Consider the following 17,744-nt stretch of genomic DNA (forward strand, 5'->3'; position numbering starts at 1 on the left):
TTTACTTTATTTACATATATTGCAATTTCAATTTCATTTCAAGGTTGATTCCAAACTAGGCTTTGACCAAGGAAAACCCCCCATCCAAACAAAAAACTATTTTTCTTGTAGGTACAAGTATAGGACAATGAATTGGAGTTCATATTTGGATACCATTCTTGTCAAACTTCTCAGATCTATAAATAGAATTTTTATTGGAGTGGTGTAGGTCAAGGTTGACTTTTTGGGGTAAGATTGTGCCTCAAGGTAAGATTGTGTCCTGCTATCTAGATCAAGGTTGACCTACCCTTGGAAGGACAAATTTTTTCTAGGTTTTCTCTATCTCAGCATTTCAAGTCCAAAGCAAGATGTAAAATTCCCTGAAACTATACATAGACACCAAAAATCAGCATTTCTAGATTCACTCTACTTTGAAGTTAGTATTTGTCTTCAATTTTTCAAGTACATACTTTCTATAATAGATTATAGGATTTCCTCCTTTCTTCATATTCTCCATTATTTGATTCATTTGTGTATTGATCACTTCCTTGTGGTTAATCAAATTGGATTATTCCTTTTGGGAATTTGGGTTAAGGATAGATCTTATATTCCTCCTCACATCATATTCATATTCCATTCTGTCTCATATATTTTATCCACATTTCATTCTACTTATTTTTACTAGCCCGACATGTTTACCCTCTTTTCTTTTGTAGAATTAGATGCCCTATTGTGTTTTCTGGTGTTAAATTTCTTTTTATATTATCTTGTTGGTGTTCAATTTGTCTTTTATGTTAAATATTGTATGATAATTATATTTCTTGCATTTATATTTCAAAAATATTAAAAATTTAAAAAATTTCTTTCAAAATACAAAATTTTTCATGCTTTATGTTTAGTTCATTTGTGTTTCATTGGTTTATGAGATTTACTACTTCTAGTCCTACTTCTAATCTTTTGGTTAGACAAAGTTGTAGACTTATGGGTACCTTTGATCATGGTTCTTCTTCTCCTTTCCTTAGGATGTCAGATGATAATTTTATTATTCTTGATTCCAATCCTATTATGGAGAAAAACTCTTATCACTCATCTCATGATGAGGATGATGCTTTAAGTGATCCTCTTGAACAAGTCCAAAAAAATTCAGTTGAACTTGATAAAATGCATAATTGGTTTATTCAAGAAAACCATAATCAAGATTATATTCAAGCTATAGAGGCTCTTAATAGTGATCAAGGTGTTAACCTCTTGCATGGTATTACTTGCCTTATCTGGTCAGATGTTAAACCTTTAGCTTAAGAAGCTCAAGATTTAGGATTGATTCCTCCTATCATGGTATAACCTTCTTCTTTCCCAAGTTTTCCTACCTATACTCCTTCGTTGGTGACTACAATGGTTCCCTTTATTCTTATGAGTGTTATTTCTACATCTCTTCCTATATCACAACCTTCTTATCATAATGTTCCTTTTACTTATTCTACATCTCTACCAACTATAATTCCTAGTGTTCCTCCAATTGTGTCTTCCATTCTTATAGCTTCATACACTTTACCTAGTGTTTCTAATGTTATTATTCCTTCTATTTCCTCTAATGATTCAACACTTATCAGTTTGGCTCAAACTATGTCATCTTTACAACAACAACTTGCATCCTTGACTCAAAGCAAGTTTAGTATTCCTATGTGTGACATGAGAAGTCCTTTTCCCTTGGATATCATTCATACTCTCATTCCTTAGCAAGATGGCATGCCTCATCTTGAGAATTACATTGGTAAGGGAGACCCTATTCATCATGCTAAAATATTTCAAATCCTTTGTAGTTATTATGCTCATGATCATAGGATTTTAGCCAAGTTTTTTGTTTGAAACTTTTGCAACAAGGCCTTATAATGGTTATGTTCCTTGCCTCCTTATTCTATTGATTCATTTCCATAACTTGCTAATGTTTTTATTCAATAATTTTAAAACAATATTGTCTCACAAGTGTCTTTGACTGATTTGATGCATTGTAATCAAAGTTCTAAGGAAAAATTGACTGAATTTATTGATAGATTTAAGCATTTACATGCTTAGATTTCCTATCATGTTCTTGATATTGATATTCAACATATGTTTATTTCAAATTTGCAAAAGGATATTAGAGATAAGATTTTGCTTACTAAATTTACCTCTTTTCAACAACTTTGTGCAGTGCTTCATCATTATCAATTATAAGTGAGTAAATTTGAGAACAACACTCCAATGGCTCCTACTCCTATTGATAAAAGTGATGCTTCTCCTAATCCAAATAAATGTCAAAAATTCAACAACTATGTCAAGATAAATAAACAAGCAAGTGCAGTTGTTGATCAAGTTGTTGTTGCATCTCACAGTGCCACTTTTGCATCCATTGTTTTTCGATTAAATTGTACATTTACTCCTCTTTCTTAATCTTTACATTATATTATGAATAGGTTTTTAACTACTAATATGATTACTTTACCTCCTATTTCACCTCTTTCACCTACTACAATTGCATCTAAATCCTTTGATCCTAAAGCTTTTTGTCAATATCATCATTATAATGGTCATGATATTGAGAAATGTTATTCTTTAAAACATAAGGTTCAAGACGTAATCAACTCTAATGCCTTATCTATTGATAATTTTGATGGTAGTGCAAATAAATTTGTTTCTCCTCCTAATCAAAATCTTTAGATTTAAATGAATCATTTACCTACACATGATACTAATACTATTGTTCAGCCATCTTCAATGGAAATTGTGTATCATTCAAAGATGGATGATCCTAATCACATTATTAATCAAGTGGAGCATGTTTTTTAATCTATATCTCCACCTGAACTTCAATCTGAAGTTCCATCTCAACGTCAACTAAAACCTAATCCTAAATTGAAGATTCAAGCTAAACCTTGACAACAACCTAAGCCTAAAAGACCTCAAGAACTTTTGATTAACTTTAATGATTATGAGACTATTAAAGCTCCTAATGGTCCCCTTTATATTTATGCTAATATTTCTTAGATACCTACTCATGGCTTTCTTGCTGATCCTACATCTTTAGTCAATTTTATTACTAAAGAAAATATTTTTATGAAAAGATTGCAACTCAATTTTTATGATACATCTGATGTGTGGATTCAAACTTGTAATGGTTTTCTATATCCATCATTTGGTTCTATTGATTTACCAGATGAACTTTGTGGAAAAATTGTGAACACTCCCTTTTTTTTTATTCCTACTTCTAATTAGTTTCAAGTTAAGCTTGGTTTGTCATGGTTAAATGCCATGCATTTTATTGTTTCATCTATTCATAAATGACTTAATTTTTTTCATGATGAAGAAGTGAATATAGTTAATCATAGTTTATATCACACTTCTAGGCCTAGGAATTTTGCTACACTTGACTTCTTTTGGCCTTCATTACCTATTTCATGTCCTTCTTGACCTAGTCATCTTTTTTGTTCATATCAAGCCTATAAGCATCGTAAGATTATTGAGTTAATATTACCTACTATGGATCTTAATTGTGGTCTTTTGCATAAACCTTCCATACCTCCTTTATCTATAGCTTCTAAATCTATTAATCAAGCTCCTCCTATTGCTTGTTCATCTATTGTTAATCCTATTAATCGTCCCATAGAACCTATAAAGATCTAGTAATTGCTCCTCCTAGTTTTTAATACATTTCAAACAAGAAAAAATGTAATCAATCTTCTAATGAACGTTGTAAGTAGCATCATGCTCAAGCTAAAGCTCATAATTTTGTTCTTCAAAAATATTTATATTCTTTGGATAAGCCTATGCCTAATGTGTTAGAATAAGTTGTTTCTAATAATGATATTAAGATGCATGATTATGATGATTCCATTCATATCTTAGATCCAATTTTGATTAATTTAGATGAAGAAGATAGTTTTGATGATACTGATGATGTTAATGATGAATATGAAACTATTGATATTGATCAATTGATTTACCTAATATGATTTCCTCATAATTGACACTTACACCTAATCTCGAACATGATGATTCTCTAGAGGATCCTTATTTGGAACTAGCTATCATTCCTACTATGTTGGATATGGTCCCTCTTGCAAGTTATAAACCTTCCCTAAATGATATCAAATGAGATGGGGAGAGTAGGTGGCACACTTAATTGGCTTGTCCTTTATGGTAGCCTTTTGTGAGTTTGTTTTTTTTTAATATCCTTCTCTTGTCATGTGTTTTCTACATGTTATTAGATTCTTTTATACAATCTTTATCACTCTATTAATGCAAGGTGATAAAGGAATCAAACTTTTTGTACTATTCCTCTATATGTATCTCTATTCTTACATATGTTGTTTCATGTTATGTTGTACCTGTTCTATTATTTGTACATGTTTCCTTGTGTAATCTACTTGAATCTGTGACTTGATAGCATTGATTCTCTTTGGTCTCCAGTTCATGGTTTGAAAAGATTCTTCTTTGTATTTTTTATGTGATATTTTCTCCTTTGTGATTGTAGTTCTACTTTCTTTGGGGAATGATGTTAATTCATTTGCAATAATATTTTACACACACACACACACACACACACACATATAAAATCTTATGATCATACTGACCCCACAGTAGGTATATCCATTCTATGTTCTTTGCATGTTTATATGGTATATCCCTTGATTTTTCTTCATCTAAGGGCATTTCATAGTGGAAATGTAATCAGTGGAGTTGTTTATGTTTTTATTAAAGCCATTGCTCTTGTGAAAGTGTTAGCATAGACTTTAACATGGGGGGCATATGCTCTGCTCACCGATTGCACACACACACTTTTTGATACACATATATTATTTTTCAAGATACCTTTTCTCCCTTTTTGGATTAGTAACTAATCCCTAAAGCATGGATTTATATTTTAGGATCTCTTGATCCCTTCATTTTCAAAATTTTTGATCCCTTAAGGTTGAAGGTGTCCTTAATATTGGATCTCTTTTGATTTTTGGTTTTATTCTTATAGAATAGAATATTCTTGAGGGTAAATCCTTGATGGGTTGACTAGTGAGTAGCCACTTTCACTAAATGGTTCAATTGCATCATTCTAGTTGTGTTGTTTCCTTGTGTGGTTCACAATGGGACATAAGTTCTCATTGGGCAAAATAATCACACTCTTTCTCTTTTTCTAGATATGTCTCTCTTATTGTGATCTTGGAGTTGACAAAGAATTGAGTCCCTGGGGGCTTGAGCATCTCTTTGTCCCTTTGATTTTATTAAGATTATCTTTTCATTAAGATCTACTATAGCAAGAATTTGCATCGAGTCCATACTCTTGCTAAAATGGGGGCTTAATGTATCATCTTAAAATGGAAGCACTTCCATGTTAAGAGCATTTAGCCCTCTAATTAAGTGGCTTGGAGTCATGTCAATCAGCTTGAATATGTTTTTGCATGGATCTAGTTGTTTTCCCTCCGTTATGCTTCTCTCTCTCTATTTTTAGCCTCTTTCTGACAACTTTCTTTGTGAAGCTAAGGACTTTGAATTTCTAGGTCAAGAACACCTGAAGGGTTCAAGTTGACCTCGATCTTAACCTAGGTCAAGGATGGCCTTGACCCTAACCTAGGGCAAGGTCGACCTAGTCACTGACCCCAAGTCTAATTTTCAAGTTTTAAAGGTTTTGAGATAATGAGCTTCAAAAAGTTTCATTTTCATGCTTTCAAGTTATCTATTTTGGGTTTCAGAATGGTAAAATATTAAATTTTATTTAATGTAGGTCTATTTCTAAGGTTTTAGGTTAATTGAGATTTAATTCTCTAATGTTTGCCTTCTCTAGAATTTTGTGCTCTGGATCTCCACATGAGGAAGACTTCTTCCCTCATTTGGACATCCACTTTTTATGAAAGCATATACTATCTAAGGCATAAAAAGATATATCAGACAATCCATTATCAAACATTTGAGCATTCAAAATATTCAAGATCCAATTCATCAAGGAGATCCATTGTTAGTCATTGAAGGATTCAATCTTTATGGAGCCCTCTTGTTGAAGATCTCTCCATCCACATTCATCCAAGAATCTTCCTATGCTAAGATCCATTCAAGATTGGTGTTGAAGATATAATGAAATTGATTTGAGACATCCTACATTCATTTGGAGCATCCCTACTTGTGGACCAAGGATTTAAATCCTCCACAAGGATTTCAATGTAAGCAAGGTCAATAGTTCCATTTACTTTGTTTATATATATTTTAATTTCAATTGCATTTCAAGGTTGATTGTAAACTAGGGTTTGACCAAGGAAAACCCCCCATCCAAAAAAAAACCATTTTTCTTGTAGGTACAAGTATAGAACAATGAATTAGAGTTCAAATTTGGATACCCTTTTTGTTAAACTTGCAAGATCCACAAATTAAAATTTTGTCAAAGCAGTATAGGTCAAGGTCAACATTTTGGGGTAAGATTATGCCCCACTGTCAAGGTTAAGGTTAACTTGCCTTTGGAAGGACAAATTTTTTGTGGTTTTTCTCTATCTTGACATTTACAGTCCAAACTAGGTTGTAGAATTCCTCAAGACTATACATAGACATCAGAAATCAGCATTTTCTAGATTCACCCTACTTTGAGATTAGTATTTGTCTTCAATATTTCAAGTACATACTTTCAATAGTAGATTATAGGATTTCCTCTTTTCTTCATATTCTCCATTTGATTCATTTTTGTATTGATCACTTACTTGTGGTTAATCAAATTGGATCATTCCTTTTGGGAATTTGGGCTAAGGATAGGTCCTATAGTCATGCTCACATCATATTCATATTCCATTCTATCTCATATATTCTATCCACATTTCTTCCTATTTAGATAGTATCTTTAGCATTGTTGTCAAAGAAGGAGAGATTGCATAAAATATTAGAGGGAGAGGTTATTTTCAAAGAGGAAGAGATTATTCATGCTAATAGAAATATGAATCAAGTGGGGGAGAATATCCCAGAGGGGGCAACTGGATGCTAGTAGAAATATCCTAAGTAAGAGGAAATGATTACTTAGATAGAGTTCATAAACCTTTATGAGGTGTTTCCAGATTAGAGATATGCATCAGAATGAAACCAAGGATATTTATAAAAGATTTGATATATTGAGAGTGTTACTCAAAGCCTATAATTTTTTTGGATTGTATAGTAACCTGAAGTATTCCTGCAATATTTTTGAGGTGTTACCACCAAAGCCAAAGAGGGAAATTGTTGGAAACTACAATTGGAATGATTATTATGTTGTTATTGATGAGATAGTTTTTATCCATTCTAAATGTCATATCTATTTTACTGATGATGAGAATTTGAGAAGCTATTCATAACAAAAGCATCTAGAGGAAAGGTTGAGTTATGAAGAGGAAACTAAAAATGGACATTTGATTTGTTAGACTTTGACAAGATGGAGTGATTATTCAAATCATATTGCAAGAGGATAAGACAATAATGTTCAAGTCTTGGAAGTGTGAGCCAAGATACATCACATGTGTAGGCTTGAGCAAGTAACAAAGTAAAAGACTAAGGAATTTTGATGAACATGTTGAGTGATGCTAGTGTCAACTAAGCCATAGTAAGTGCCAAGAAAATTTAGTGTTGACCAAGCATCAGTATCAACTGAGTGATAGTGTTGATGCCAAGCAAGAAGTTTTACAACATCTGAGTAACTTGGTGATGACTGATTGTCAAAACTTAGTGTTGGTTGAGGAACAATATTTTAATTGTTTGCAAGGAATCTTAATTGATACTTAGCTAAGTTGATTTATTGGGATATGGAAAACATGTTGAAGATATGGATCAATGAGTTGGATCATTTAATTTTAGGATGGGATTAGGTAATTGATCTAAGAGATGAATTCAAGAAGTTTCTAAAAGAGGAGAGATAAATAGAATGGTGATTAGATACATTATATATAATGGATTGAATCGTGAACCCTAAGATTTACGGTGTTGATTAAGTAGCAAAAGATAATAGGTGCCTATTTAAAGAGGTACAAAGGTGAACTTTCAAGAGAAAGTGTAGAGTATAGAGAAGATGTGCGAGTGAGAAGGAGTTCCAGAGAGTTGGAGTTGTTACTGATGTTGTGGACTGGAAATTCTAAGCAAGAGGCTTAATTGAGTTGAGAATAAGTTAAGGGTGATTGCTTGAAGGGATGCCAATTGAATCAAAGATTGAGATGACAATGGAGGCCAAATAGTGAATCAATATTAGGAGCTGAAATCATATTTGAACATGCAAAGTGAGTTGTCCTTAATAGATCAAACCTATTTTTACTTTCTAACCATTATGGATAGTATTTGAAATCATTTAATCAAGGTTGACCTAACACTCATAAGGACTTAAAAATCTATGTAAATCCTTTATAACCAAGTGACATTTTAATGAAATGTTCTTAAGTCCTCTAACAAGGCCACTCCTAATAGGGTGATTAAATCCTTTAACAAGGTCATATTTAATTGTGTGTATTGTAACCTTTATCAAGGTTGGCTCTTAACAGGGTTCACTTCAGAAGAGTAAATATTGGTGACATGTTGCTAGTGGTTTTTCCCAATTTGGGTTTCCACATTAAATCCTAGTGTCAAACTTATGTGGATTTTATTACGATGCTTTATTGATTAAGGTTTGTATTATGCATGTTTTTTATTTTGGAATACTTGACAACTAGCTAATGTTGTAAATGTTTTACAGTAGAGAGTGACAGATGGAATGATATGATCTAAAGTTTTTTAAGTGTTTTTGTTCAATTGGTACATCTGGACCTTAGAAAACTTATTCAACACCGCCACCCCCCCTCCCCCCCCCCCCCCCCCACCTTGCAATTATTCTAAATATTCTAACAGTTTTGTGGGACTTGGTACTAGATAAGTAGCCATAAGGGTAGTTGTATAGACAAGACAAAAGGGGAAAAGGAAAAAAGGAAAGTCAACCAAGACAAGGCTTAACAAGCTAGCCAAGGGAGCATTTGTGAAGGTTGGAAGTATGGCATGGGATGTGTGGATTCATGTTGTTCACATGGATTTCTTGGAAGTGGCTATGATTTTAAAGGCTTCCATGCTTGTATTGCAATAGTGTTTTTGTTGAATAATACATGGTGATGGATGCTTTTGGAGGCTTGATTTTTTTTTCCCTTAATGAGGGTTTCTCAAGGTATATCATGTGTCACATTTTTGTGGGTATGTTGTCTATTCTCTTGCATATAGATTTTAATTGCATATTTATTTCAAATCTAATATGGGCTATGTGGAAATGATTATATTTTTTCTTTCAAGTTTCATTACAAGTGGTATAAGAGCTATGGTTTTATTGTTGTAACCCTAGATTGGATCATAGGAAAGTATGAGAGGGTAAAAGAAATAGAAAAACATATTTATTGTGGATCTGAGGGTTTTGAGTTTTCTATTATGATGGGATGTTGGAAGATTTTGGACATGTGAAATTGTGGGTCAAAAAGGTTTTTTGATGTTTCATTTAAATGAGGATTTTGTGGGGCTTGCAAAAATGACCTTCTAGGCAAAAAAGACCATACCATTTGATCTGGGTTGGCTTTTCCATAAATTTTGATATATGGTATGTCCTAGTTTGACCATATTGAGAAAAAATGAAAAAGTTTTTAGTTTCAGCCCATTATGGCTGTCAAATTTAATCCCCTCAAAAATTTTATCACAAAAAAATCACATTGAAAATGGTAAAAAGGCTATCTTAGTAAAATAATCATAACTTTCTCACAAACTATCAAATCTTGGACTTCTTATATTTTTTGGAAAGCTAATTTAGAGCACTACAACTTGGTGTAGGTTTGATTCTATGATTTTGATATTTTGTTAGATTTTATGAGCCCAAAATTTAGATGTTGTTTATTTTGAGCACAAATTAGGGCATAACTTGGGCATACAGAGACAAATGTTGGACTTTGAGGAGTCAACAAAAAGATCAGATTTGGTGTAGGGTTGACATGATTTATTTAGTGATATATTGGTCTAAATGGCTTATTATATATATTGACTATGGTAACATTATGAGTTTATGAATTGTATATTTTGGAGATTTGGCTTTGATGTCAATGTACACTCAATTTATATTTTAGATTGGTCTCATGATGATATGGTTATCAATATCTAGTTTGGATATGTATGATGACTTATTGGATCTACAAGTTGTGCAGTTTTATAAGCAGACTATATTTATTAGTTGTATTTATGGCTTGGATATGGGTTGTCTTTTCCCATTAATCTTTCATTATTGATGTATATTCAAAATTGGTGGCATGGATTTGGATTTTCTATACCCTTAGTTACATGATTTGTTTATTTGTCTTCATGTAGAAGGGATGAGATATTGTTACTTGGTATAGTCATGGTGGAGGATTGTGGTTGACTATTTTATGCTGATAGGTTGGACAAATTGAGAGTTAGTTGCTCAATTTATGGATGTGATCACGATGTCATGGATTTTGGCATGACATGGTTGGATATATAGGTACTTCATTGATACTCATTGGTTTGGATTATTTTTGGTTTGAGGATCATGGTTATTTAATTTCTTTTGAGTAGCTCATGATGTGTACTTTGAATTCTTTAATGGTTTGATGCATTGGTCGATTCTCATGGCTAGAGGATCATTTTTTCATCATGATGTCATGGATATCTTAGATACGTGGTTTAGTGGGAGCTTGTGATAGTGATGAGGTGGCAGTGCATAATTAGTTCCTATTTTGGTTTGTATCTTCTTGGTTTCACTTGGTCCTAACACTTTGGTTGTGTGTGTAGACCTAGAGGATCTTCATGTAAGAGATGGATTTTATGATGTCATGGGTGAATTGGTACCACACTTGAGTAGAATTTTTTGGCATTAATATATTTATTGAGTATTTGTAGATGTTGGAGGTTTTTCTTAGATCCTACTTTTACAAAAGCATCTTTAACATTTGTATGGTGCACTTTTCATCTTCATGGTGTGTGGAGATTCTTTTCTTAATGGTGTGTGAAGATGGTTGCATCTTGAGGACTCATGGGGTTCTTGGTAAAGGTGTGGTTTGTTCTTTTGATTGACATGTTATCCTTGGTGTTGGAATGGTTTCATTAATATGTCATGGTATACTCTTGATACACATTTAGAGTTGTGACATGTTGTGTTTATATGGAGCATGTTGTCTCTTTAGTTGAGATGGTTTAGCTCATGTTGTCATATTTATGTTCATGAGGCCATGGTTGGAGCTTTAACATTGATCTTGGTTTAGTTTCTTGGTATCGAGTACATTGATCATTTGTTGGATATTTCATTATATTGATATGTTGCATTTGGAGTTGGCATGGATTGATTATTTACAAGTTCTCATGGATACTTAGAGATAGTGGTGATGCTAATTTCGCTTGGATTAGAGAAGTATTTGTTGGGACAAATGATGGTTTCACCATTCTATCCAAGGGTCATTCACCTAATATGGACTTGAGAGGAGATTGTTCTTAGAAAAGTCTTGGTTGGAGACTTAGATATCTTGATGAGCATTCTCATTTCTTCCTCTTGGTCTACTCAATGATTTACTACTTGAGAGGTATAGCCCATTATTTCTCTCAAGTGCATTATGTTTATGCTTGTATTTCATGGATATGGATCTTGAGCTATGGTACATAAGTTAGTTCTGGAGGGTTCATTTGAGAGATGGTTTATCATTGGTTATCTCCATGTGCATATTTTGTTCTTATGTTGGCTGATTTTGGAAGATAGTTTTATGTTGAGCACATTCCTTGGATTAGGAATAGTTATTCCTTGATTTGGATATGGTTTATGAGTTTGATCTTCTTGTGAGAGGCTTACATCCATGATTAGTTATATGGTGTGGTTTGGGTGTTGTTGTGGCTTCTTCATTAAGGTTTTATGGAGGAGATCTTATTTGACACAATTTACATCTAGAGGTGTGTGTAGAATGACATGATACAAGTTATGATTTGCATGGTTTCTCTTTGGTCTTGGTTATCTTTTTGGATGTATGATTTCACTTACATTGGATTTGAGATTGGTTGGAGATTGTGATCACTATTTTGTGTTCACATATGTCATGTGAGAGATGGCATGGTTATCCATTTATCTCTTTCCTTTATTGGATGTAGAGAACTTTGGAGAATGTTGGAACTTTTTATGAGAGTTTTCCTTGCATATTATTGGTTTATGTATTGTAGATGTCCTTGATACTACATAGATTCATTTCTTTAGGATGTGAGTAGATTGGTTATAGATTTGACATCATCTTTTGTAGTGGGAGCTTCTTGGTGTATATGTGGCAGGTATTTCTCTTGAGACTTGTGATTGTAGGTTACAGATTGGATATGTTAATGATGTGAGATTCACTTGGTGTACCTTTGGAGGTATGAATAGCTAGATGGGTTTGGCATTTGTTATGGGTTCTATTTTAGCTATGGATATTTTGAAAACTATAGATACACATGATTACCTTTAGATCAGTTTTTTGTGCTTGACATTAAAGTTGCTACAAAATTTTATGATCTTCTTTTGTGATAGGTTGGGTGGCTTTCTCTTTGGATGGTTTCTATGTATGTCTAGTAGCCATGGCATAATATGAGGTGGGATAATTCATGTTTAAGATGTTGGATACTTGGATTTTGTTGCAGGTACTAGGTTGAGGCACATGGTGTACTTTGATCCATGATGATGGATGTGCTAGGAGGGATTGTTCCCTTATATATTTATGTGGCTATGGATTGACCCTATGCAATGTATACAACAAGTTGGATATTGTTGAGATAATGGATGTTACACACATTGCATAATATTGTTATATTGTATTATTTTATTTTATTATGTAATGTAATGTTGTACCTATTACTCAATTTTCACACTAGTCAAAATTTAGTTCTATACAATGTTTATGAGAAGATAAGTTGCATATTTAATTACATTCAGCACATGAATAAGTGATAGATCAATATTTCATTCAGAACAAAAGAATAACATGATTTTCCTTTATATTATACATCATAATGTACTATTGATATTTACAAATTGAATGATAATGAATTACTTAAAGTAAAATATCTCTCACACAAAGTGACTATGATAGTATCCCCTAACTACTACTATGTACATTCCTACTCTATAAAATATTACATAAATGAAAGAAGATAATAGAATAGAGGAAAGGTCATGGGCATCAATCATTTCCTATAATGACTGGTAACACAACATCCATTTGATTCCACTCATCCACTACCTCGCATCGCATCTTCTCCAAGCTTTTGAGCCCCATATTCAAAAGAAGATACCTTAGATCCAATGGATCTAAGTAATGCTAGTGTCTCACTTCATCACAACTTTCACACCCTTGTCATGCTACACATTTTCCATAAAACAAAAATATCTACCAGCAAAAGGGAAAACAATCATAACATAATTCTTTATTAATAATGTGTTTATTTCTTGTGCAGCATGATTATTAGAGATGAAGTGATTATGAAGCTAATCAGAATAAGTTGACAGAAGCATTAAAGGGGCATTTTCATTTATATGAAACCTTTTTCTTTTAAAAATTAGAGTTATGTTCCAATAACTCTGAACCTAAATGTAGAAGCATTAAATGGACAAGACTTTGAGTCTTAAAACCTTTTGTTTTAGGTAGACTAATGTAGATGAAAGGCATCAATTAAAGGAAGCAACAATAAAAGAGAATGCAACATTTCTTGAAGACACTTGCAAATTTAAAATCAACAAAGAAGTATAAAAGTCACAGGTCTATCAAGATGCTTCATGAGAATGAATATCACTCTCATCTCTAATGCAAGAAGGATAGCTAAGTTTTTTTGTGTGTTATGGAAGCTCAATTTTTAGAAAAATCATTTAACTCTCTACAAGGAGAAAAGGGTATCAAAGTTGAATTACAAGAAGAAATTATATGACAAAGAAGGTAACAAACTATTATGAATCTATAATTTTTCTTTCATACATTGTGAGCTACATAATAATACAAGGTAAGTGAAATGATGGAAAAGATGTAACTGAAAGGAATATTTTCAAACATAACAGCGAGCCCTTTATATTTTTATGAGTAACATGGAGATTGGAAACAATTTTTGTGTTCTCAATTTCTTCTAAAATTCTATAGTTTTCAACTAGTGAAGATAAAATATTAGATGAACCATTAGCTTCTCTAACAATTTTTAGTAAATCATAAAATAAAAGGACAAGAGAATTTAAGAAGAAATTTAGCACGGTTCACATATATATCACAGATAGAGGTCCCTATGATAGAATAAAAGAATGTCTGGGGTTCTTCAAGGAACAATTTGAAGTATAAAATAAACCATATGCAAGAATCTTAGAGATACAATCACAACATTAATACTATACCACTGATAATTTTTCAAGAAAAGCATATCAGCATAAAAGGAAAAAGAAAGAAAGAAAAAACATCAAGGTAAGGGTTCCTTTCCAAGATAACTCTAACAGATATATAAAATAAACCATAGGTAACAACAAAGATATTATCTACAAAAGAACATATTTCTAGCTAGGCTTTTATAAAGATTTTCAATGTTATTCATAAATTACAGCTTCATAATGGAATCAAAGAGGCATGGAACTAAAATCACATCAAATCCAATAAAAGACATCTAACAATTCATTAGCCATGTCATGACATCAACCAAAATAGCTCCCAAAAGCTCATGTCAAAAGCAATAATAGTCATGGTATGAAGATAAACACAAGCAACAACATAGAGAAGAGTCGTGATATCTCCAGCATGTCACGACATCATAGAAGAACAACTTGCAGTAGGAGAGCATATGAAATATAGTCACTTGATTCGCATAAAACCCCAAATTTAACATGATAGCCAAAGTGAATATGTAGAGAAGAGAGAGAGAGAGAGAGAGAGAGAGAGAGAGAGAGAGAGAGAGAGAGAGAGAGAGAACAAAGATGGTGGATCATCTAGGCCATCCAAAAAGCCATAGCCAGTCATGACATCAACTACATCAAATAGCCAGAAATATGACAAGAAAAAAATCACCCAAACACAACGAAGAAAAAGTGTAAAGGAAAGATTCACACTTACCACTTTTTCTTCTAATCATGGCAGCTCTAATAGTAGGGATAAATATTCAAACACAATAGTAAAAAATGGCATATGAAAGAAAAACATCCAGATTCAAGCTAGCAAGAAAGTAGTCATTTCATGGCCAAAGAAACCAAGTGAAGATCTCTAGATCTAATCAACTATGGCGGCTAGAGTCTATAAACCAAATCTTGTGTTTTCCAAAACCCAAATGATCAAATGAAATAACAAACACCTTTGTTCATGATCTTTTCCCTATTATTCATAATATGAAATTGCATGAGATTTCGGGTTTACCAATATGTGGCGTGTGATTTTTGATTCCCAACTATAAACATTGATATTTTAACATAATCATATATATGACTTTATTAATAAAGTTGTTATGTTATTATGTTAGATTATTATTAGTATTATTTTGTTGATATAATACTTGTAATTATTATTATTATAATTGATGCTCATAAATCAATTGTTTAATAATAAATTCTATGCAATAAAATAATAGATAAAGAAGATTTGAATTTAATTTCAAATTAAAAGTTTGAATCATTGGTAAACTAGAAGTGTCAAGAGAGAGTTGAAGTTCTTAAATGCCTAATTTCAAGGGAGGTGTCTCAATTATTATTTTTAGAATCTCAGATCTAACTCATGACTTCAAAGTCAATTATGGAGCAATTTGTGGCATTTATAGAGTCTTCTTGGACTTGTCCATATGTGTATTTGATCAAGGTACAATTTGGAGTGCATGTGGCATGTTTTTGGAGCTTTTAGACTATTATGTAAGAAGTTTTCTCTGATTATCGACCCTCACTTCCTAATTTTGAGAGAAGAGAGGTGCATATGTGATCTTTTGTCCTTGGCATCTTTTTCTCAAATTTTTTGAGCTATTATGTAGATGTACTATTTTTTGGGCTTTTGATCACAATACAATTTTCATTGGACTTAGCTTTTTGGAGTAAAGGTCTGGTGGTATATTTTTGGTGATTAATGTTTTCTAGTTTTGTTTTATTCAAGAAATCTTTTGGGTAATGTCTCATTTTGATCTTACATGTATGATATATGTTATTCATAGGGTTTGATTTTTGTTTCCTTGGTGATATGTATTTGATTTTGATTTATTTCCTTTTGTATATTCATCTTTTAGCCTTCTCTTAAAATATTTATGTGGATTAACAATTCCTTCAAGGTGTGTTTTGTGGTTATCTATTGAAAGTGTTCATTGTGCTTCATAAAATAATAATAATTTGTGTTTTTATTATAGTGTATCACCTTAGTTTTTGTCATTTATGTTTTTCCATTTTTAAGCCTATGTCTTTACCCCTTTTCCATAAATTTTTCATATCTTGTATTAGTATAGGTGAATTTATTAGATATATTAGTTAGGAACTGACCTAGAATATGGAGGTTCAATTAGGTTATAGGTTACTCACAACCTCTGATTGATCCAATGTTGCTCTAAAATTGCCAAAGGTTTCAAGACGTAAGCATTAGGGTGAAAATTTTAGAGATAACAGTAACTAGGAGTACCTAGATGGACATGTAACATGGAAAAATTCCCATGGGATATACTTGATGAGTTGTACTATAACATTGTGATATTATTTGATGTAATTATTTAATATTGGGAAAAATAATTAAATGTCCAATATGAAATGTGGGGTCAATGGGTTATGTAGCACATGGTTTATGTAATACTACTTGGTGGTTATGTGGGACTTTCTACTATATAAGAAACCACAAGGGTTGTTGTAGAGACAAGACAGAAGGGCAAAAAACAAAAAGGAAAGTTGAGCAAGACAATGCTTGACAGGTTAGCCAGGGGGGCATTTGTGAAGGTTGGAAGCATGGCATGGGATGTGTGGATTCATGCTTGTTCACATGGATTTCTTGGATGTGGCTATGGCTTTGAAGGCTTTCATGGTTGTATTGCAATGATGTTTTTGTTGAATAATACATGGTGATGGGTGGTTTTGGAGGTTGGGATTTTTCCCTTAATGAGAGTTTCCTAGGGTATATTTTGTTTCACATTTTTTGGGTATGTTGTCTATTCTCTTGCATGTGAGTTTTAATTGCATATTTATCTCTGATCTAATATGGTTTACGTGGAAATGGTTATATTTTTTCTTACAAATTTCCTTACAAGGAAGTGGTGAACAATGTATTTCAATCCTCATACCTATTTTTGTTATTTTAAATTTATTGCATTAGCTCTATCACAACTTATGTAAATGTGCTTTTTGCATTGCAACACTAAAAACGCAACACTTTTAGCAATTTTTTATTAGATCTCACCTTTGAATTTTTGCATATTTCTTGCATTTCCCAATGTGAGCACATAAAATAAATGACTTTGATATACATGAGAAATATAACTAAGTAAAGTTTTTTTTGAAAAAATAAATTAACCAACACACACTCTTTTCTCATAGTTATATGTACCTATTTAATGATTTTACAAAAATAAGCAAAATTAGCAACTTAAATAAATTTTTAAAAATCTTACAATTTTCCACTATGATATAAAACCCATATGGTCTTAAATACTCTAAGGTTTAAACTAATTCACAATTCTCTACTTTCCAAAAGAATATTTCGGAGGTAGATGATCATATTAGAATGTGCATAGCTAAACCAACAACAAAGTATACACCATGTTAACAGTAAAGCAGTGGCAATATTACAAACACAACA

This window comes from Cupressus sempervirens, chromosome 5 (genome assembly GCF_028749045.1).
Source record: "Cupressus sempervirens isolate cs-2001-9-10 chromosome 5, ASM2874904v1, whole genome shotgun sequence".
In the NCBI taxonomy this organism is placed as follows: Eukaryota; Viridiplantae; Streptophyta; class Pinopsida; order Cupressales; family Cupressaceae; genus Cupressus; species Cupressus sempervirens.